Source organism: Hippocampus bargibanti, linkage group LG07 (assembly GCF_051943395.1).
Source record: "Hippocampus bargibanti isolate YZ-2025 linkage group LG07, ASM5194339v1, whole genome shotgun sequence".
NCBI lineage: Eukaryota > Metazoa > Chordata > Actinopteri > Syngnathiformes > Syngnathidae > Hippocampus > Hippocampus bargibanti.
In genome coordinates this window covers 1,907,420-1,931,506 of record NC_142740.1, presented here as the reverse complement: position 1 = coordinate 1,931,506, position 24,087 = coordinate 1,907,420, and the positions used below count along the sequence as shown (strand labels likewise).

Genomic DNA, 24,087 nt, shown 5'->3' with positions numbered 1-24,087 from the left:
ACCCTAGGTGTTTGGTGCATCGGTCTCAGGGGTTCGGTGGATCCTGCGCCACTGAGGTCCACCCTTCTGTTCTTAATCTTGTTGGAGGCACCGAACCCCACCAGTTTCATATGCTCATTCACCGAACCCTTCTTCCAATGACTGTGCATCCTAACTGCAGACTAGACTGAGGGGTGGACCTCTGTGGTGGAGGACCACCGAACTTCTGAGACTGACTCACCGAACCCCTAAGGTTCAATCGAACCCAAGTTAAGAACCACTGATCTAGACTCTAGATTGTCCAGAGGCACATATTCTTTCGAGACTCTAGATTCGAGAGTGTTCAATCGGCATGCCATGCATATAGGAGAAAACCGGAGTACACAAAGAAACCCCACTTTGGCTTCTGGAGAACATGTAAAATCCACATAGGAAGGTCGAGTCAAATCTTTGATCATTCAATCTCAAATCCCAGATTCCCGCAGAGCTTGCCGAAGGACAGATCATTTGACGGGCCACAAAACATCCGATGAGATCACGACAGCAGAGATAAGCCTGACCTTCGCCTTCTCTCCCAGTTTACAGCCGTCATTAGCGAGGCGAGGGAGGTGGGGAGGGGGCCACAGGGTTCAGGGTTCAGGGACCAAATCCATAAATCACTTTTCAAACCAGCTAGGGAAGACGGATCCAGTGCCACTGCGTCCAATATCAGAATAAATAATAGTGGAACTTTGCTGATGCCAAGAATTGAAATGAGGACATTGATGATGCCATTATTCGGTTAGCATATCCCCGAAGACATCAATTTTTGTGCAAAAATAGTGGGGGGAGTACTGTATGTTTGTTTTTGTTTTTTACTTTTGTACCCGCACTTAAGATACAAAAATCTATGCCTCAGATGGATTGCGGTCCTATGCTTTATGTCTACAGTTGATCCAAAACGTTGCTACTCGCCTCCTTACTGGAGCTCGTCGGAGGGAGCATATAGATCCAACTTTAGCTCGTATTGCATACGCAAAATGACGTGTCCCGCAGCTGTGTGGAGCAATCTCGCAGGAAAAGATAACCACGCCAAGAGCTAATCCATCGATCCTTCCATCCGGCTAAATGTCTTGTCTAGCTATCTATTAATCTATCACAATCAGAATAAGAAAACCTTTATTCGTCCCACAATGGGGACATGGAATAGGTACGTATCTGGCTAAATGTCTTGCAAGGTAGCTATATGGAGCTAGCTAGCATTCTATCTATCTAGGTAGGTATCTGTCTTGCTAGGTAGCTAAATGGATGTAACTAGCTAGCTATTTATCTATCTATCTAGGTCAGTATCTGACTAAATGTTTTGCTAGGTAGCTATATGGAGCTATCCATCCATCCATCCATCTACCTACCTACCTACCTCTGTAGGTATCTGGCTAAATGTCTTGCTAGGTAGCTAAATGGATGTAACTAGCTAGCTATTTATCTATGTATCTAGGTTAGTATCTGAGTAAATGTGTTGCTAGGTAGCTATATGGAGCTATCCATCCATCCATCCATCCGTCCATCTACCTACCTATGTAGGTATCTGGCTAAATGTCTTGATAGGTAGCTAAACGGAGCTAACTAGCTAGCTATTTATCTATCTAGGTAGGTATCCGGCTAAATGTCTTGCGACATAGCTATATGGAGCTATCTATCTATTGATCTACATAGGTAGGTATCTGGCTAAATGTCTTGCTAGGTAGCTATATGGATCTATCTATCTATCAAACTATATATCCATCTATTTATAATCCATCTATCCATCCACCCATCTAGGTAGGTATCTGGCTAAATTTCATGCTAGGTAGATATATGGAGCTAGCTAGCTAGCTATGTATCCATCTATCTAGGTAGGGGTCTATCTATCAACAGTTCACACTGTCACAAACAACATTGCGATGCCATTTTTACAGAAAAAAAAAACACAAAAAAGTGAAGGAAAACAGATTTGCATGAGCCCCTTTCACCTTTCACGCCCTCAATCTCTCAACGCCTGCGACCATCTCGTCTTCCAATTCGGTGGAAACTATTCCACCTGTATCCTATTTTTTACATCTTATTTTCACTTTATCTTTTTTTTTGGAATGTCACACCTGACGCGGAATAGCAACGCGCGCCACCGCGGGTGTCAATCCCACACAAAAGGGGATGTGTAGCCGCGATCAAGCCATCAAAACAAAAGAGAAACAAAAACACAAGCACAGTCGAGGCGATGCTCGAGTTTGATCCCTCCCCAACGCCCCACCAGTCCGCCGCACCCTCCCCACCGTGTCTGAGGAGCATGTTAATCACAAATGGAGGATTGCCAAGTCAGCCCCCGTGCAGTACATTTCGATCTAATAGCGTCAAAAAACAGCTGCCTGGGAGCGCTGGTTTTCGTTTTCTCCTGCTCGCGCGCCATCACGACAAATGAAGTACGCCTTGGAGATCCGTTTAAAAAGTTCACGGCCACGTCGGTTTACGATGTCATTGTTTTTTTTTTTCGTTTTGGAATGAACCCCTAAAGGGGGCCTATTGACACTCGGCGGCGCTTCGAGGCTTGAGTGTCCTTGAGAGTTTTGAAAGGAGCTTATAAATGAAATTTATTATTATTATTGACAGTCTTGTTTGTTTGAGTGGATGCGGTCGTGGTTTTTGCATAAAAAAATAATTCTTCAGAACGTAACTGCCTAAAAAAAAACTAAAAGCCCCCAAAAAAACCTTCTTCAGAGCCGAACTGCCTTTACAGTCACAGATTAAATTTGCTAATAGATAGCTACAGAGCCAGCTAGATAGCTAGCCAGCTAAACGATAGCTAGATAGATAGTTAGCGAGCCAGCTAGACAGCTGATAGATAGCAAATAGTAAAGTGACCTTGAGAGTTTTGAAAGGCGCTTAGAAATTAAATGTGTTATTATTATTAATAGATATATTATAATAATAATAAGAAGAAAAACAATAAGGGGTCCGGGTTGAGTGAACGCTGGCGCGTGTGGCTGCCGCTGCTCACCCGCAGAAAAAAATATTCCGTGACTGTAAAGTGTCCTTGAGAGTTTTGAAAGCCGCTTATAAATGAAATGTATTATTATTATGGTTACATTTCATTATATGTCATTTTAGGTGCCTATCAATTAAAAAGTATATAATAATAAATAATACATCCATATTGGTTTATATAACGCTTGAACAACAGCTGAAGCTAAAAGAAAGCGCTAACATGGGAAAACAAGGGGAAATGTTGCCCCCTTGTGGAAGGTAAAAAAACATTGCCAGAGGTCTGGCCAGCACTTTATCATCACCCAAACCAGAAAAAAAACAAAACCCGAACAAATTCGGGAATGCCGCACGCTATGTCATATTTTCAATTCCCGAATATATTTGTGATCTTTATGCTCCCTCTTCCGTGTAGCACTTAATTGGGGAGTATCACCACATCAGCATAACTAAGCCTATGTTGCCTAAGAAGTCCGTTGTACAAACGCTCCAAATTAAACCTCACCCCACCATGGTGATTTAGTGAAGGGTTTTGCTGTTTTATGAAAATAGCTTCTATTACTCCCCTTTCAAAACATCGATTTTCTTTCGCTAAGATTATTTATTATTATATTGTTATTTTATTTTATTTTTTTTGTCTTCGTGTTCGCCTCATATCGATAATCATCCACTCCGAGACATTCCGGTCATGGTTTAATTTTGAAGTCAAACAGAGTTGAATGAGATTCTTCGAGGCTAAATCAGAGCGGCTAATTTCGCGCTGAGAGAGCTCGTCAAAAAAAAAAAAAAAAAAAAATACAGATCGATGCCGTGGGGAATCAAATGAATCAGATTTATTTAAAGATAAGTTTTAAAACTCGGTCACACCGTCAACGCACGATTGAAGCTAAGCTTTTCATCTCCGCGGGCTAGCCAAACGTCAAACTTTTACCCAACGTCGTCTTTTGGCATGAAAACAAATAGCACTTATGAAAAGGGGAAAATGACAACGCTGTAGGCGTGCGCTCGACTCCCAATTAAAAAGTCGCACGATAACCCTGAGTGAGTATTGATTACGCAACAACAACCTGACTGTTTATTGATAACTCGACGGGAGGCGTACACAAACCCAGAGGCCATTTTGCTAGCCTTTGTGTCTGGACGCTAACGCAGGCTCTGCTTTTGCACTACACAAACAGACTAAACAAATTAATGCTAATGGTTGATGCTAACATTTTCAGCTTTTTTTAAAGGGATTTACAGTACTCATCTCATAAGATCCAATACAATGTCATGATTATTTATGAGTCACAAGTGCCAAACCTGTTCAGTGTATAACAACGCTAACGCTACCTGTGGTTTGTTTTCCGAAACTAAACAAGGCGGAAAGTTTACAACTGTTTTTTTTTTTTGTTTTAATGTGTTTTCCATAACCAAGTGGAAGCGTCCTACTTCCTTTGGACGTAGTTATGGAAAAAGCGGAAACGACGAGTGTACAAAAAGAATTGAAGTAGCTTAGCAGCTTCGTCAGCGTTAACTACACTGATGCATTTTGCTGCTGGTCTTATCGGCTAATTGCCATTTAGCGTCTCTTTTGATTTAAACGGAAGGCGCTACATTTACATGTGAAAATGAATCGAGATGCTCATATCGTCGAAACGGTCCCGGCGTGGTACTTTGACACTCCGGAATGACAAGCTGTGATGAAAAACGTCTCCATCTGCCTCTCTGTGCAAAGCGGCAATGCTAATGGCCTAAATAGACATGCAAATATTTAAAGAGACAGACTAATTATGATATTCCCCATGGCCTAAATCCATGCCTTGTTGCCATCGCGCTTTATAATAATAATAATAATAATACATTGGATTTATGAGCGCCTTTCTAAACTCAACTGGAATAAGTGTAATGGATAGAAAACTAGCTAGCTAGCTAATATCTAGCTAATTAATGAATAACTCGTTTTCAAATCTGAAGTCAAGAATAATGACTTTTATTGTGGTTGACATCCAAAAATATGAAATTTTGGCTGAGATTTTAGCAATCGTCATGGAATTTAACAAGTTTGATTTGCTTTCGCGGGCCGAAAAAAAATGATGTGGCGGGCCGGATTTGGCCCGCGGGCCTTGACTTTAACACCTAATCCATCCTCTGTATTTCGACCTCCTCTCATTTTATCCCCCTGAAGTCCCGGCCTCTTAACGGGTCACTATTGATCGTACCGTTTCCTCTTTATCCTTAATCAAAAGGCCGGGAAACTCTGTTGTTTAATTGATGAGTCGCTACGAGAGGCCCACTACCCCCCCCCCCCCCCCGCCCCCGCGGGCTCCCGCAGAACTAGCTCTTATTCATAATTAATAAAGAACGTCTAATTATCTGTGCGCTTGCAACGTGCTCGTCCTATATACAGTCAGTTGGGAAAGTATTCAGAACGCTTTATTTTATCCCGCATTTTTTATGATACAGCCCTATTGAAATATTGGATAAATATATAATATTTTTCCTGAGAAAAATATTTGATGATGACAACATGAAATTAATTTTGGTAACATTTTTTTTTTATATTTTAAAAATTTAACATGTTTTTATTAAATTAAAAATAAATACAAAATAAATAATATATAAAACATTAATGTTTTTTTAATTAAATTAAAAATACATTAAAATCAGAATCAGAAAACTTAATTATTATTATTATTATTATTATCATCATTATTATTATATTTCATTTACAAGCGCCTTTCAAAACTTTCAAGGTCACTTTACAGTCAGAGGATAAGTTTTTTTCCATTTATTCATTCATTCATTCATTCATTCATTCATGTTAGTTTATTTATTTATTTACTTATTTATTCATTTTTCCTTCCTTCCTCCTATTATTATTACTGTATCTACTAGCTAGCTAGCTAGCTTTCTATCTATTTGAGTTACTTCCGGGTTGAGTGACCGCTGGTGCGTGTGGCTGCCGCTGCTCACCGACAGTAAAACTTATCCTGTGACTCTAAAGTGACCTTGAGAGTTTTGAAAGGCGCTTAGAAATTAAATGTATTATTATTATTATTATTATTATTGCCGACCCCTGAAGGGAAAAGCCGAAAGGAAAAGATTATTATTATTATTATTATTATTATTATTATTATTATTATTATTATTATTATTATTATTAGCATTATTATTATATTTCATTTATAAGCGCCTTTCAAAACTTTCAAGGTCACTTTACAGTCAGAGGATAATTTTTTTTTCCATTCATTCATTCATTCATTCATTCATTCATTCATTCATTTATGTTAGTTTATTTATTTATTTACTTATTCATTTTTCCTTCCTTCCTCCTATTATTATTACAGTATCTACTAGCTATCTAGCTAGCTTTCTATCTATTTGAGTTACTTCCGGGTTGAGTGAACGCTGGTGCGTGTGGCTGCCACTGCTCACCCACAGTAAAACTTATCCTCTGACTGTAAAGTGACCTTGAGAGTTTTGAAAGGCGCTTAGAAATTAAATGTATTATTATTATTATTATTCAAAAATGTATTAAAAAAGGGGGTTGGTTTGTATTTTAGCATCTCCATCATCATGCACACTTCCTCAGCTGCTTTTCATCTTGGACGAGCCGTGGGGGGGGGGACACGGTGGGAGGAACGCGAATGAACGAGTGACAAGCGGGGACGTATTTTGAGACGGAATTGTAAATTGGCGGCTCACGTTATTTGTTTAGAACCGTCGCCGCGTTTGACGCGCCGTCAAACAAACTGCGCAAACGGTTCGGAGGTGTTTCATATCCTGTTTGCGCTTTCTTCAATGGAGTAAAAGTGGTGGGTGGTTCGGGTTGCAATGTGAAGAGCAGATGTTAGCTGCTTGTACAGTTACGCAACTATTTGTATTTTCATTGAGAACCCCAAAAGACAATTTTATTTATTTTTATTATTTTTAATACAGTGATACCTTGACTTATGAAACTTAATTGGTTCCCAGACAGAGTGTGTAAAGCGAATTGCTAGCTACATAGCTTGCCTTCTAGCAAGATAGCAAGCTAGAGAGCTAGCTCAAGAGCTAGCGAGATAGCGAGCCTTCTAGCTATCTTGGTAGATAGCTAGCTTTCAAACAAGATAGTGAGCTAGAGAGCTAGCTGGATAGCATGCTTTCAAGAAAGATAGCAAGCTCTCTAGCTAGCTCGTGAGCTAGCTAGATAGCTAGCATTCTAGTTAGGTAGCTAGATTGCTAGTTGGATAGCTAGCCTTCAAGCAAGATAAAGTTAGCGGGCTAGCTCAAGAGCTAGCTAGATAGCTAGCCTTCTCACTAGATAGCTAGCTATCTAGCTATCTAGCTAAAAAACATCCCTGTCACCACATGTAGAGCAACTACTCTGTCCTCTGAAATGACACCCGAATAGCTTAAACGATCCATGCCCCCCCCCCCCCCCCCCCGTCAGATCAAGGCCAGATTTGGTGAGCCAAAGGTGAAAGGTCAGTTTAAGGTCAACCCGACCCAATTACGACGCTTCGCTGAGTCACACAGTGAACCTATGAAGCGCTTTCATCATAAACTTGGAAATTCCTCTCACAGGCGCCACGGCAAGAGCTTTCGGAGAGACGACATCAAAACCTGGGAATTATTCGTCTGGTGCAATCTGCCGCAACCAGGCAGGCGAGGCGGACAAAAAAAAAAAAACTATCTTAGATGACATTTTGCATTCTCAACAGACCCCCCCCCCCCCCTTCCCCATTTGGTCCCCCTATTTGGCAAGAAAATAATACAAACTCGGCATTGGCTAATTGACTGCATTGAAAATAGTGTTGCACCCCCCCCCCCCCTAATAATAACAACAACAACAACAATAATAATAATCAGAATAATAATACATTTCCTTCATAAGCACCTTTCAAAACTCTTATGGTCATTTTACAGTCACAGGATAAGTTTTTCTGTGGGTGAGCAGCGGCAGCCACACGCGCCAGCGTTCACTCAACCCGGAAGTAACTCAAATAGACAAAAAGCTAGCTAGCTAATAGATAGCTAATAATAATAATAATAATAATAACCTCGATAGGTAGCTAGCTACCTAGCAAGAAGGCTAGCTATCTAGTTAGCTATCAAGGTATCTAGCTAGCATGTGAGTTAGCTAGCTAGCTCTATATGTTGCTATTTTGCTAGAAGGCTATATATCTATCTAGCTAGAAGGCTATAATAATAATAATAATAATAATAATAATAATACATTTATAAGTGCCTTTCAAAACTCAAGGTCACTTTCTAGTCTCATGATATGTTTTTCTGTGGGTGAGCAGCGGCAGCCACACGCGCCAGCGTTCACTCAACACGGAAGTAACTCAAATAGACAAAAAGCTAGCTATATATTAGCTATCTAGCTGGCTGGCTGCATAACTAGCTGGCTATCTATTCACTTAATAGCTAGCTAGCTAGCTAGCAAACTAGGTATTAGTGCTCTTGCTCGCTTTCTATTATTATTATTATTATTATCATGCGGTGCGCTCTATACAGGTAACATCCTACTTACGACCAGCTCGACTTACGACCACCCGTACTTACGACCAAGATCTCCAGACCCTATTTTTAAAAAATTTAATTCTACGCCTGGCACTGCATGCTAATACGATGCTCATGGTGGCTGCTTGCCCCCTAAATGGGGCAATAGCTAGCGCCGAGGGGACTTATATTTAGCCTGACCTGAGTGGCCGTTCCAGGGGGAGGCGGGGTAAGTGAGGCAGGGAGACAGGTGGAAGACTGCCGGGGGTGGGGGGGAGGCAGTAGGGAATAGAGGTTGTCATTATAGAAGAACACAAGAGCTTCACAGTCAACAAACAGCCCATAATGACATCGGACGCCTATATTTAGATCCCATTTTGAGTCATGTGCTTTGTGCTTTTGGGATGGCCGAGCGACATCATCAATCAGTCCGAAAAGTTTTGAAACGGTAAAGTTATGGAACCCTTGACGATTTTCCTAAAATGCATGTGAGGTCAGATCATCATCATCATCATCATCATCGCCCCTCCCCCCTCTAGCTTCCTTGTCACCAACCTCCCACTGGAATCACCACAAAGTAAATTTCTAGGACCCATAGAATATTGTCATTTAGTGTTCAAATGTAACACTAGTTCTTCTCTAAACTTATCAGCAACGGTGGTCCTCACTCCTTTATCTGGAGTTATCCGGACCTCACAAAGCTATTGAAACAGGAATGTGTGTGTGTGTGTGTGTGTGTGTGTGTGTGTGTGTGTGTGTGTGTGTGTGTGTGTGTGTGTGTGTGTGTGTGTGTGTGTGTATGCCAGTGATCACAGTCGTCGTGAACTTCAAGGTAAAGAAAAAAAAACACACGGTGGGTGGCAAATAAACGGTGCTGAAGCTGTTTCCATGACGACCGTGCTCCGTTTAAAAGCGTCGCGTTAGCGCTCGCTGGCTAACTGGAATCTCGCAGACAATCACAATAGTATTTTCACGCCGACCCTCGTCGAACTAATGTGAAATTTGCGGCGATTAGCGTGGCAGGTGTGAGCCAGCATTGTTTTCCACCAATCAAAAACGTTCGGAATGAAAATCGGACATGTTGGCGAGGTCGTCGCGCACGTAGCAAAGCAAAAACGGCGCTCGTCAAGCGTCATTTGTCAATCACAGGGATAAATATTTTTGCACAAGAGCGTTTGTTACACCACAGTCTCTACTTTGCTGCAGTGGCCCGTTTTATCTCTGCCCTTAGTCTCTTGTTGGATAACGCAACCATAAGTTAGGTCACCCTGTTGTTGTGCCGTACTCTGAACACCGAAGTACAATCGAGTCTCCGTGTTGCTCCATTAAACCAGCTTCTCGCCGCCCTTAATCTCCTCTTGAGTAACACACAATTTCCCCAAAACCTTTTTGCTGTGCTTTGGCTCCGTTCTCTGCAGCAGTTTAGTCCACAATCACCAGTTAGCTATTGAGGTAGCTAGCTAGCATGTGATCTAGCTAGCTCTCTATCTTGCTATCTTGCTCGAAGGCTATCTATCTATCAATCTGTCTAGCAATCTAGCTACCTAGCTAGCTACCTATCTAGGAGGCTGGCTATCTAGTTAGCTGTCGAGGTATCTAGCTAGCTCTCTATCTTGCTAAAAGGCTATCTATCTATCTATCGAGCAATATAGCAATATATCTACCTAGCTAGGAGGCTAGCTATCTAGTTAGCTATCGAGGTATCTAGCTCGAACATCAGCTAGCTAGATAGCTCTCTAGCTTGCTATCTTGCTAGAAGGGAATCTATCTATCTAGCAATGTAGCTACCTGGATAGATAGCTAGCTACCGAGAAAGAAGGCTAGCTATCTAGTTAGCTATCGAGCACGACACTCATTATAATATCCCGGAGGCTGATTGAAACGTGGCTGTCCAGCCTTCCTGATAGTAGGAAGCCCACTAGCAACCAAATTGTAGCGTTAGCATTAGCGCTACATGTACCGTTTTATGTTATCGTTACGTATAGCCTAGCATTGCATAGCCTACTTCAATCTCAACACTCATAATTTCTCTGAGGCTGATTGAAACGTGGCTGTCCGGCCTTCCTGATGCTAGGAACCAAATTGTAGTGTTAGCATCAGCGCTACATGTAGCGTTTTGTGTTATTTGATTAAAAAAAAAAAACGCATGTATAGCCTACCATAACCTACTTCAATCTTCTATACACACATTATAATATCCCGGAGGCTGATTGAAACGTGGCCGTCCGTCATGGTGGTGACCAAAACCCGCCAGCGTGTGTCAGGAAGCAGATAACAACATTCCGGCGATGGCTTTCCTGTCTCGGTTACCGTGGAAACAGTTGCCCGTGTCGCAAGAGGCAAATACAACAACAACAAAAAAACGACTGAACATTTAGAAGCAAAGTGTGAAAGAAAACGTACGAACCGATGATGGCGAGGAGGGTGTCGAGGGGGACGGCGGGGTGAGACCACTTCCACAGCAGGTCTCGATTGAGGTCTTCACCCCTGAAGACAGGGGTTCTCAAACTTTTGGAGTCCAGGGGTCTGGGCTGTCATGAACCAGGCATCTTCATTGACACCGATGCTGGAATAAAGAAAAAGGAAGCGGTTCTGATTCTGATTCTGATTCTGAATCTGATTCTGATTAAAGAACAACCGACACCATTTTTTTTTTGGTTTCCTAACTGACATCAGAAAAACGTTTTATCGCATCTAAAATACCCAAAAACACGCAGGCTGATATTTTAGTCAAATGCAAAACACCAATAAAAATGACTTAAAGTGTCCCAAAACTGCTAACAAAATGAGCTTGGAACTGGCGAAATGCAGAAAGTCCCGCCCCCTTGTTCGTGACATCACGCCAGGATACTCCTTCACAAACTGCCTTGCTCCAGAATCAAAACAATGGCTTCAGAGAGTTCAGATTCGGAAGAAGATGCTTTCTTGTTACTCATCCAGTTATGAATATGATTCAAATAGTTCTGAAGAGGAAAGCATAAATGTTTGCAATCCATTAAAGAAGTCCTTCCGTGCCAATTCTGGATTCCACTGTAGCGCCCCAGAAAATACACAAGATGGCGCACAAGCTCCGTTTGAAATGGGCTGATGTGTCCGCTGGGAATTTGTGTCAACTTACACCTGCTTTATGCGTGTTACCGCAATTGTCAGGATGCTAAGTCGACCATTGCTACGTGTGGCTAAGGGTGTTTCTGCGTTGTCTAAGCAACGGTATCAGGCAATAGAAGAGGTCGAAAAAATTCTGTTGATTTGGATGAACGAAAAACAGCTAGCAGGGGACAGTGAGTGAGGGTATTATAGCCGAGAAAGCACGGAAACTTCACTCGGATATCATCAAGAGGCAACTACATCAACGACCATCACAAAAGTAAATAAAACAACTATTATACAGTACCGTTTATTTATTTAATTACAATACAATAGCACATTTATTATATGTAAAATAATGTATATTTTGAGTGGTTTTAAGGCTTATTTAGCAGAAAAGTATTTGTTATCGGGACCCAGGAACGAATTATTCACATTTTAATAGTTTCCTATGGGAAATAAATGTTTGGAAGACACACTTTGCACCTTATACACATTTTCTGGGAACCAATTAAGTTTGTGAGCTGTGGTATCACTGTATTCATACATTTTCGTAACTACAATGTGGTCTGCGGCAAAAAATGACTTTCTTCGAGTAATTCCAGAATCAGAGCATCACTCACACCGCTGACCTGACTACAGCCCGTTTAGCCACCAAACATGTATTCGTATCCGTGCAGATGTCAACTAAACCCACTTTTGTTTCCGTCAAATTACCAAGACCAAGAAAGTTTGTTTGCCAAACATTTATTTCCCATTAGAAACCATTAAAATGAGAATAATCCGTTCCCAGGTCCCCATAAAAACATAATTTTCTACTAAATAAGAAATATTCTACCATCAAAAACAAGAATTCGTATGTTGACAGACGATATCGCAATACTCACAGATATTCTTTATCCTCTGCACAGAACGCCAAATATTACAGTGACTGTGAGCATCTCCGTGGATGAACTCACACTCCTCAAAAAGCAACAAAAAATAAATCCAAAATAATGCGATTCGACAATTCGGAGTAAGAATATGTCGCAAGGAACCAAAATTGTGACTCCCGGTTTCCCGGTTGGCTTCTATATGCCAGAGGAGTGAAAAGTCTGCCCGGCAACAACATTGGCGTGGCCGCCTAATGCGCACTTGGCACCATTCTGATAACGACTGTTATCAAAGTGCGTCTGATGACACGCGCAAAGTGGACGGAAGGTCTGGAATACTGCCAGGAGCAATAAGTTGTTGAACCAGACCCCCCAGACCCCCCGGACCCCCGCCCCCCCCCATTCAACAAAGCTTCCCGAAATGTATTCACGGCTTTGTTTTTGACATCCATCCATCCATTCCTTCTCCCTCTACGCTGTGTTCATAATGGACCTTTTGAGTCACTCCATTTGTCTCCTATCATTTCGCCCAAAGCACTTCCTTTTTATTTACTTTTTTTTTAATCAGCTATGCATCTTAAGTTGACCTCATTCAAGACGTCTTCAAAATCTATCAGCTGGCTATCTTGTCTAGCTGGATATCTAGATATTTAGCTAGCTACTGTATCTATTAGCTATATTGCTAGCTAGGTACTATTAGCTATCAATTCCCTAGCTATTAGATATAGATTCCCTAGCTATTAGCTATATATTCGCCAGCTATTAGCTATCTATTCACCAGCTATTAGCTATCTATTCCCTAGCTATTAGCTATCTATTCCCTAGCTATTAGCTATCTATACGCTAGCTATCTATTCGCTAGCTATTAGATATGTATTCGCTGGCTATTAGCTATCTATTACCTAGCTATTAGCTATCTATTCCCTAGCTATTAGCTATCTATTCGCTAGCTATTAGCTGTCTATTCGCTAGCTATTAGCTATCTATTCGCTAGCTATTAGCTATCTATTTGCTAGCTATTAGCGATCTATTTGCTAGCTATTAGCGATCTATTTGCCAGCTATTCACTGGCTATTAGCTATCTGTTCACTAGCTATTAGCTCTCTATTCGCTAGCTATTAGCTCTCTATTCTCTAGCGAGTTATCTTGCTATCGATTTGAGTTATTCTGGGTTGAGTGAACGCAGGCGCGTGTGGTTCCCGCTGCTCACCCACAGGAAAACTCTCAGTGTCCTTGAGAGTTTTGAAAGGCGCTTAAAATGTAATGTATGATTATTATTTGTTTTTGTTTTTTATCCCCACCACCACCTCCCACCCCACGCCGTCTCTACAAAAGATAAGGGTTTGCACTCCCACCGGGCGACAAAGCTCGCACAATCGCCAGACAATGGTTGAAGGTCACCGCCGTGCCTGCGGGAGAAGAGAGCGACCTGACAGGGATCAAATACTAATCGATATCCAACACCAGCTTACTTGATCTTGACTCAGTTACTCTTTTTTTCACACTCCAGTGGCCGTTCCTACGCCCGGTGTCAAAGTGCAGTTTGCCATATCGGGTTTATCTGCTTTTGTCCGACGTTTGGTGACTCGGTGTCGTCCTCACGTGACGCCGTCACACTTGGGAATCGTCGGGAGGGTGTATCCTGTGACCAGCCTGGAACGGCTTTACTTTGTTCTTTGGTAAACTACAGTGACACCTCGTTTTACGAACCCCTTGGTTTCCGAACTTTTCGGTTTCCGAACGTTAAATTTATAAACATTTTACCTTGGCATACGAAATATTTTTCGGGATACACGCGGAGCTGCCACAATGAGTGATGTGTTGTTCGCCAACGAGCCCGTTCTCCTAACAACAAAATGGCTGCCGACTGTTTTTTGTCATCTATTCCCCGCCCCCAGTCGTCGGTTAAAGCCACGTGATTGGTCAAGAACGCAGCAGTGAGGGAAGGTGGTTTAAACATTAAAGACAGACGACAGAGAGAGAGTGACAAAATGGATAGAAAACAGTGACATTTGGAGTTGTTTCAACTTTGATAGTTCAAAGGCAGAGTGTAGACTGCAAGGTTAAAATTCTCATCAATCAGGCTCCACAAATAACTATCACCCAGAAGTGCTGAAGAATGAATGACTCTGTGACTTTGTGTTGTCATATTATTTGTTTAGTTGCTTTTGTTTTGTTTACTGCAAGATGGCGCCGTTCGTGTATTTTGTTTTTCGACTTCTTTCTGTCCTTTCCTCTTCCTTTCATAACTTTGCTGCTGTGAAATGTAAATTTCTCCACTACGAGACGAATAAAGGTACATCCAATCCAATCCAATTCCTCAAGATGGTGAAAAAAGGCGGCTACGTTCCTCATCAAGTGTTTAATGCTGATGAAACCGGCCACTACATTCCACTTGCCATCAACGACCATCACAACGGTAAATAAAACGAATTTATTATACAGTACAGTTTATTTCTTTAATTATAATACCATAGCACATTTATTATACGTAAAATAAGGTATATTTTGTGTCGTTTTAAGGCTTAGAAAGTTAGAAAATTATGTTTTATTGGGACCTGGGAACAGATTATTCCCATTTTAATGGTTTCCTATGGGAAATTATTTTTTGGGATACACACTTTTCGCCTTAAACACTGTCTGGGAACCAATTAAGTTCGTAAATCAAGATATCACTGTATATAGTAGGTATGGTAATACCCGACCGGGCTCACGTTACTCCTGTGGAACTGACGTCAGTGCTTTTATCTGACGGGGACAAACGTTGCACAATGGAAGGCCCGAGGCTTTGGACAGGGTACACCGACGAGACGGTCCAACCCTGTCGCGAAACGCCGCGGTTGAAAGGAAAATTGGAAATTTGATTCAGACCAGCTTTTGAGGGTCGAATTACCGACGTTGCTGCAAGGTGACTTCACGATGAGGAATCAAAGATCCACTGGGGAACGTTAACCCACTTATTGTTTGGTAGACGCGTCGTCTGGTCGAATCCGAAGAGAATTCAATCAGTGTCGGGACAATTCAGTCGTTGGGCAAAGATTCAATACTAGTTTGGTTTGGGCTGCTTCTGCGGCAAAACAACACCTGTCGAATGATTCCAGAAGGTTCTGTAAAATTACAGTCCTCAACCAGGACAGAAACGTATCAAATAAAAACAAACTGGACAGTAATACGATGAAAACAGACTTCTTAGATCGTTACCACGTCGGCTTAGTCATGCTGATGAGGTGATACCAGTGCGAATGGAGCAATCAGGGCCAGTCACAGACCATAATCAGACAGTACAAAAACAGTGATCAGATTAGCTTCAGGGAGTAGTCCACTGCTCCCACCAACCTCAGTTCAGGGACCTATCAAATCAGAGGTCTGGCACCGCCATTTCTGTCCTTATCATCAATGGTCCACTCCTGTATGACTAGGAGCTTATACAGACAAACTGGACAATAATAATAATAATAATAATAATAATAATGATCATAATGATGATGATAATGATAATGATAATGATAATGATAATAATGCTAATAATGCAAACGCTAACGCGAATGCAAATGCTAATGCTAATGCTAATGATAATAATACATTTCATTTATAAGTGCCTTTCAAAACTCTCAAGGTCACTTTTCAGTCACAGGATAAGTTTTTCTGTGGGGGAGTAGCGGCAGCCACACGCGCCAGCGTTCACTCAACCCAGAAGTAACTCAAATAGATGGAAATCTACGTAGCTAATATAAAGCCTATAGATATCTAATAGATAGACAGATAGATAGATAGATAGATAGATAGATAGATAGATAGATAGATAGATAGATAGATAGATAGATAGATAGATAGATAGATAGATAGATAGATAGATAGATAGATAGATAGATAGATAGATAGATAGATAGATAGCCGGCCAGACAGCTAATAGATAGCAATTAGATAGCCAGATAGGTAGCTAGCTAGATAGCAAGTGAGGTAGCTAGCTAGATAGATAGCCAGCTATATATCCAGCAGTACAAATAATTATTTCAACAAATACATAGTACTTAAAGTTAATTAAACCAGTTTGTGGAAGTCTGTTGCTCGGCAACAAAGCGCGAAGCAACTATCGCCATTAGTAACCTGTCTAAAAATCAAAGAAATACTTCCTGTTCTCCCAAGAAAACTTTCAAAGTAGCATTCCGCATTGCGTCATACTTGAGAAAAGTGCGCAGTAATCATCACAGCTGGATGTGGATCCGGAATTGGCTCCAATTAGATTAAGGAAGGTAAACTTAATATGGCGGCCAGTGAGTGTTTGCATTTGAAATTGAATGAGGGAAGCAACCGCATGACATAATAGTCGACTCTAAACAGAGAGAATGTGTGTGGAAAGGCAGACAGCATGGTAAACAGAACAACGTTTTTCCAGTTGGCAAGAAATGTTTAATTCTTGCTGCCAGACATGGATCTCTTTGAAATAGGAAAACTCTTGTGACTTGATAATCACAATGTTCCCTTCTCCGTAGGTTCAGTCTGAATGAAAATCAGGTTTTTATTGAACCACAATGTGTTGTAACTTTTAAAAGAATGGATGTGTTACCTTCCAGCGGCATATATTGAACGATATCTTCCTTTCATGAATATGAAATATTCTATATACAGTAAAGTCTCGTTATATCGATATTCAAGGGAGTCCGAAAAAATATCGATATAACCGGGACTATCGATATATCCGACCCTGTTTGCATGTAATTTTCTCCGTGCGTGCATAGAAGTAGTATCGATATAACCGGGACTATCGATATATCCGATATCGATATAACGAGACTTTACTGTATATATACAGTAAAGTCTCGTTATATCGATATTCAAGGGAGTCCGAAAAAATATCGATATAACCGGGACTATCGATATATCCGACCCTGTTTGCATGTAATTTTCTCCGTGCGTGCATAGAAATAGTATCGATATAACCGGGACTATCGATATATCCGATATCGATATAACGAGACTTTACTGTATATAGAATATTGTGCCGGACTCTGCAAGGACCTATCATAGCAGAGTCCGGCACCGCCACGTCTGGACAGTATAGATATATATATATATATATATATATAGGGCCGAAACTACCAGTAAGACTTTAGTTCGCTGAGGAAGCATCTTGGATAAGAAGCGAAACATCCGACACCTTCAATGAAGTACAGATGACGGCTGCAGAAACCTTTTCGTCGATTGTGGAGAATTTGTTTCTTGACTAATGAACACCTAGTCGTGCTTTCCAGCCTACGCGTCACGTTGCGTGATACACGACATGGCGCTCCGCTCGCTCGCCAGTAGCCCACATTAGCATCTCGGTGCTCGCCTCACCCTGATGGCCGAGATTGCCTTTGACTGTCACATTAACCACCGAATACACCTACCCTTCATTCTCTTCACCTACTCCTGAACGGATGAACCAGGTCACTCTCGAGAACTATTGTTTCTGTCCTTCGTAGCGAATTAGCCAACTTCAAAGAACCAAATCAGATTTTACAAATTTTGACTGCAATTTACTCATATTTGAGTGAGTAACTAAAACTGCAGACAATGCAAAAAAACTTAGTCGGTCTTACCTGATTATCCTATTTAAATCTCAAAAACCTAACCTAAACTGTATAGAACGACTCAGATACTAAAAGCAATACAGTGATACGTTGGTTTACGAACCCCTTGGCTTGACTTCTTTCTGCCTGAGCGAGTGGCCCCGTCCCTGCGTTTATTTGTGGATTTGCTCCAAGAACATAGCATAAGCTAGCCTGTTGGACTATCTCAAGTTTAAGGAGCATGACATGACCCCTTCCCGATCTTCAAAGACTCCTTATCTGGACATTGGCCTGACACAGTACCTTGAAGTTAATATTCCTGCTCAAAAGTCCTTTCCAACTCATCCTATGGTCCAATCTGTTGGGTTTTAGGGTTTGGGGCACACATTTGGACACCATTTTGACTTGCCGTGTACGCGTTTGTCTGATGAACTCGCAACACATTATATTCCGACACTTGGCAAAGAGCAACGCAACAGCTGTCGGACTCTCAGCATGTGACTGGAAACCGGTCCCGACTGGCCAAATGAGACTTGACCAACGCTCTCGGGTAACTTGACCCCGCAACTGCTCGAACCAAATGTTCAGTGAGCTGACTGGTAACCACAGTCCGCCATTGTTTTAGCAGCCCCCTTCCGCATCTGCAAAAACAGCTGCGGTCTTTGTCACGTTGAAATTGAGAACGGGTTGAAGCAGGTTTGTCGCTATGTTTTATTGTGGCGGTGGAGTCAGACTTTAACTTTAAAGTACAGTGATACCTTGGCTTACGAATTTAATTGGTTGCCAGACAGAGTACGTAAGGCGAAAAGTGTGTATCCCAAACATTAATTTGCCATAAGAAACCATTAAAATGAGAATAATCTGTTCCCAGGTCCCGATAAAACATAATTTTCTAATTTTCTAAGCCTTAAAACTACACAAAATATACCTTATTTTATGTATAATAAATGTGCTATGGTATTATGATTAAATAAATAAACTGTACTATATAATAAAGTCAAAAGCGAAACCGGCGAAAAACACAGACGATTGCCGATGGCACGAAGGAATTTCCAATGAGCCAGGAAGGAGGATGGCCTAGGGGGTGTAGGGGGCACTAGAATCAGAGTCCAATTCATTCAAGGGGAGACAAAAGCATGGAAGCCTGGAAATCAATCACAGAGGCATTAGCAGCTAATTTATCTTTTGCTAGGTAGCAAAAAAACATTTTTTTTTTAACACTGTCACTGTCCTTCCAAAGCATCATTTAACTCCTAATGTTATTATTCATGTGTTGCCGCCGGGCATATTTATGCCGCGATGACTCGCCGGGTAGCGTTGACGTCCCCACAAAGTGTGTGTGACAGCAATTGAAAAATCTGACGCGAGGGAAATGGAAGATTTGCTGCGTAAACATCAACTGTGACCTCTGCATTTTTTTGGTTTATTTTTAAGACTTCATCTGGATGACAGTCCCACAACCCCACCAAAATAAAATACAGTGATACCTCGGTTTACGAACCCCTTGGCTTACGAACCTCTTGGCTTACGAACTTTTTGGTTTACGAACGTTAAATTTATGAACATGTTACCTTGGCATACGAACTTTTTTCGGGATACACACGGAGCTGCCACAATGAGTGATGTGTCGTTCGCAAACGAGCCCATTCTTCTGACAACAAAATGGCAGCCGACTTTGGCTTTTCGGAGTTTCAACTTTGATAGTTCAAAGGCAGAGTGTAGACTGCAAGGTTAAAATATCCCATCAATCAGGCTCCACAAACAACCTGCATAAGCCATCTGTACACTTGATGCAAACAGCTCTCAACCCAGCTAAACAGAACACAATTAATGAGGAACTAGGTAAAATTATTGCAGAGAAAGCACCAACAAGGGATCATTCCTCAAGATGGTGAAAGAAGAAGGCCACGTTCCTCATCAAGTGTTTAATGCTGATGAAACCGGCCACTCCATTCCATCAAGCCATCAACGAAGTTTTCCATCACAAAGGTAAATAAAACGAATTTATTATACAGTACAGTTTATTTCTTTCATTATAATACCATAACACATTTATTATACATAAAATAAGATGTATTTTGTGTAGTTTTAAGGCTTACTAAATTAGAAAGTAGAAAATTATGTTTTATGGGGACCTGGGAACGGATTATTCTCATTTTAATGGTTTCCTATGGGAAATTAATTTTTGGGATACATTATTTTCGCCTTACACACTCTGTCTGCGAACCAATTAAGTTCGTAAGCCAAGGTACCACTGTGTAGCGGTTCATCGGATGTATAGAAAAGGGAAAATCCCACGCTCTGATGGCTGTCAGACAAATAGACGCAATTCCTGCGAGATGATTGACATTCCGGTAAATGTTAAGCCAAGTGGGATAAGCTGCCTTATCGGCTACAAAGACGCGAGAACTCAAAAGCCGAAGAATCTTAATGTGGATCAGAAACGAGTCGTGCTCACCCGCCGCCTTTTCCACAGTCCGGTGGGTGGTGAAACCAAGCCCAACTGTCTTAGGGCAGTAGGTGGGGAGCACCCTGAACCGGTCGACAGCCAATTACAGGGCAGACACAGGCGAAAAACCATTTGCGTTCACAATCAAACCAAGGGACAATTTCGAGTGTTCAATCAGCGTGCCATGCAAGTTTGTGGAAAACCAGAGTACCCCGTAGAAAACCCACGCAGGCACTGGGGAGAACATGCAAACTCCACGCAAGCGGACCAGAACTGGAATTGAACTCTACGCCTCTGCACTGTGAGACAGACGCGCTAACCACTGATGTATTCACGATGAATATCATCATCATCATCATCGACTTCGTCCCAGGAAGAAAAACCCAAAAATATCTCTGGGTCACGTGGTTCGACTCCCTACCACAAACGATTAAGAAGCCACCAGCTAATGAGACCAAACTGAGCGGCTTTTAATTCCAAGTCATCTAAAATCGATATGCGTGTTTTCAAATCTGAAGTCAAGACGTCTTAATGCTTCGAGTTGAATCCAATCGCGAGAACTCTGGCGCGTCGTAATTGCGGCAAGAGAGTGTCGCTCCAGTGCGGCGGGAGACTACAAATCAACTACTGTTAGCCGTCTTGAAATTGATAAGTGCTTCTATCTAATAGCTCGACTGCGACGGCAATCGGATCCTTTCAGGAAGACAAGTCCGCGTGTCAGGAATAACGTCAGATGATAGACGGCCGCCCGTCCTAAATGGATCCCCAAGCGGGTGACGCTCTGTTTATGTCTTTGTCTCGCCCCTGTTTAATAAATAAAACAGGGCCGCCCATTTAAAAACACTCACGGCGTGATAAAACTGTCTGGAGCGTTTCCATTCCCCACTGTAAATTGGATTGAGACTTTAAGTGGGACGTGGGTAGGCTATGAACCCTGGCGGGATATGGTGTAGCGGCCTCCGCCGGCCTCTCTCCGGGAGCTAAAACAAGATGCAGACGATGTGTTGTGTGTAAGGTAAGACGAGGCACAAAAAGTCTTCAGGAGGCTCAAATGGTCCCCCTGAACCTGCGTGGTGACATTTTGATTAGAAGAGATGCTCTGCTGACTCTGGCTCTGACCCTGACTATGGCTCTTGCTCTGGCTCTGACTCTGACTGTGGCTCTGACTCTGACCATCTCTCTGACTCTGACCGTCACTCCGTCTCTCTGACTGACTGTGTCTCCGTCTCTCTGACACTGACCGTCTCTCTCGCTTTCTGACTCTGACCATCTCTCTGTCTCTGACCGTCTCTCACCGTCACTCTGTCTGTCCGACTCTGACCATCTCTCTGTCTCTTTGACTCTGACCGTCTCTCTGTCTCTCACCGTTACTCTGTCTGTCCGACTCTGACCATCTCTCTGTCTGTCCGACTGACTGTCTCTCTGACTCTGACTGTCTCTCCGTCTCTCTAACTCTGACGGTCTCTCTGTCTCTATGACACTGACCGTCGCTCAGCCTCTCTGACTCTGACCGTCTCTCCGAATCTGACCGTCTCTCCGTCTCTCTGACTCTGACCGTCTCTCCGTCTCTCCAACTCTGACCGTCTCTCCGACTCTAACCGTCTCTCTGTCTCTCTAACTCTCACCGTCTCTCCATCTCTCCGACTCTGACCGTCTCTCCGACTGACTGTCTCTCCATCTCTCTGACTCTGACCGTCTCTGTGTCTCTGACTCTAACCGTCTGTCTGTCTCTCTAACTCTGTCCGACTCTCTGTCTCTCTCTCTCACACATTGTTGAAAGAGCCATTGTGACAGCAACGGATGGTGCCTCGTAACGAGAAGGGACAGGGCGAAGAAGAGGGCAAAGCTAAAATGTCAGGGTGCGGGGCACAAGGCGATGGGAGATGCCCAGATGACAGTAAACCATGAAACGTGTGTGTGTGTGTGTGTGTGTGTGTGTGTGTGTGTGTGTGTGTGCGCAGACTTTGCAAAGTAACGCATAACACACAGAATAAACAACCAAAGTAAATTGCCAATTCTTATGCAAAACCATCCCATTTGTCTGGATAAACTATTAGACATGCTTGGATCTTCGGCGTAATATGTCCACGAGACCAACACAGGCCCTTCGACGACAAGCAAATTCATAACTTTGCTTTTTTGTGCAGCAGTCTTCATCTTTTTTTCTTTTAATGGCGACAGAAAAGCAAATTGGCTGAAATTAGACATCGTTGTAAATATGTGCCTCGTAGACAACCCGAGTCCCTGTCATGTCAAAATGAATGCCTTTGTAATTTGGACACATGACACCAAAGATGGTGGCAACCCTACCAATTTTGTCGGATTTAAAAAGTAAATACATATTTTGAATACATAAATCTAGTATGCGAAATGAGGCTTCAGAATTGTGAAAAGTCAAACCGTTCTCTCCACTCGCTTGTCCGCCCCTCAACTGCCAACTGTTAATTAAAAACATCTTCGGCTCTACATTCGCTAAAAGCATCCAGCGGCTGTAGTATATTCAACATGCATTTTTTACCCTCATGCTCGGCCAATGAGTCACTCAAAAGTATTGGATTCTCTATGATGTACATACACTCATGGCCAACAATGACGAACTCTAAAACTGGGATGGGCAAAGAGTGACAACTAATATACAGTGATACGACGGTTTTCGACCATAATCCATTCCAGAATCCGGTTTGAAACCCGATTTGTTCAAAAACTGAATCAGCACTTCCCATAAAAATCAATGCAAAAAGAAAGGTTGAGTTATAAGATTGGTTGAGTGAACGCTGCCGTGTGTGGCTGCCGCTGCTCCCCCGCAGAAAAAATACCTTGTGACTGTAAAGTGACTTTGAGAATTTTGAAAGGCGCTTATAAATGAAATGTATTATTATTATTATTAAGCAAATAGATAGTCAGCTACATAGCCAGCTAGATAGCTCATAGATTGCCAGCCAGATAGCTAGCCAGCCAGCAAGAAAACCAATATATAGCCAATAGATAGAAAAGAGCTAGCTACCTAGGTAGCTAGCCAAAGCAGTTCTTGATGAACAAAGAGGGATTCTAAGTGTTCTTTCTGCAGAGGTTCCGAAACGAAAGGAAAAGACTGAATGGCCTTTGGGCCTAGTCCAGGTTGGCCTTCGGGCCAAGTCCAGGTCAGTCGGACTGTGATCCGGACTGTTAAGCTCACACGTGGACAAACACGGAGCTTTGTTGCTTGTCAAAAGCTGTTGGAATAGTTTGAGTGCAAACATCCCCCCCGCGGAGAGGCAAGGAAATCCACTAACCGACACCCCCCCCACCGCCCACCGGTGCCGTGTCAGGCCGGCTTTGCAGACCCCATTAGCGGCCGTCCGTCGGCGCTGACCTGAGACGCTGCGGCCGCGTTCACCTTGTGGATGGGAACCGCTTGAAACAAATCACCTAAGTGCTTCTGACAGCCTGTGGCTTTCGCGCGGGTCAGCGCGCAGGCAAGTTGGCAATCAGTCAAACGTGCAGCAATAGACTGATAATGTACGGGTGCATCGTTTACTGTCGGTATGATTGCCGAACCGATGATCTGTGAGTGAGATCGGGACCGGACGAGTCACAAAGGTTAGCATTTTTCACTATTTGTCTGATTTTTTTTTTTTTTCAAATTTGAGTGATGAATTTATTTTTTTTATTTATAACTTGTTTATTTATTTATAATTTCCAT

General features: G+C 42.3%; 1 protein-coding gene across 3 annotated transcripts in view; it reads right to left on the bottom strand.

The window, feature by feature from the left end:
* sema6bb (sema domain, transmembrane domain (TM), and cytoplasmic domain, (semaphorin) 6Bb) overlaps nucleotides 1–24,087 on the bottom strand; it is a 127,080-nt gene that overhangs the window by 78,708 nt on the left and 24,285 nt on the right. For 2 of the 3 annotated variants that reach the window (XM_088999977.1, XM_088999975.1), the window contains exons 1-2: nucleotides 12,420–12,657; nucleotides 10,853–11,011 (exon numbers count right to left, since the gene is read on the bottom strand). The gene's annotated coding sequence lies outside the window, so the exon portion shown is untranslated. Of the gene's footprint in view, nucleotides 1–10,852; nucleotides 11,012–12,419; nucleotides 12,658–24,087 lie in introns of those variants that run through there. The other variant, XM_088999976.1, reaches the window with a different exon arrangement.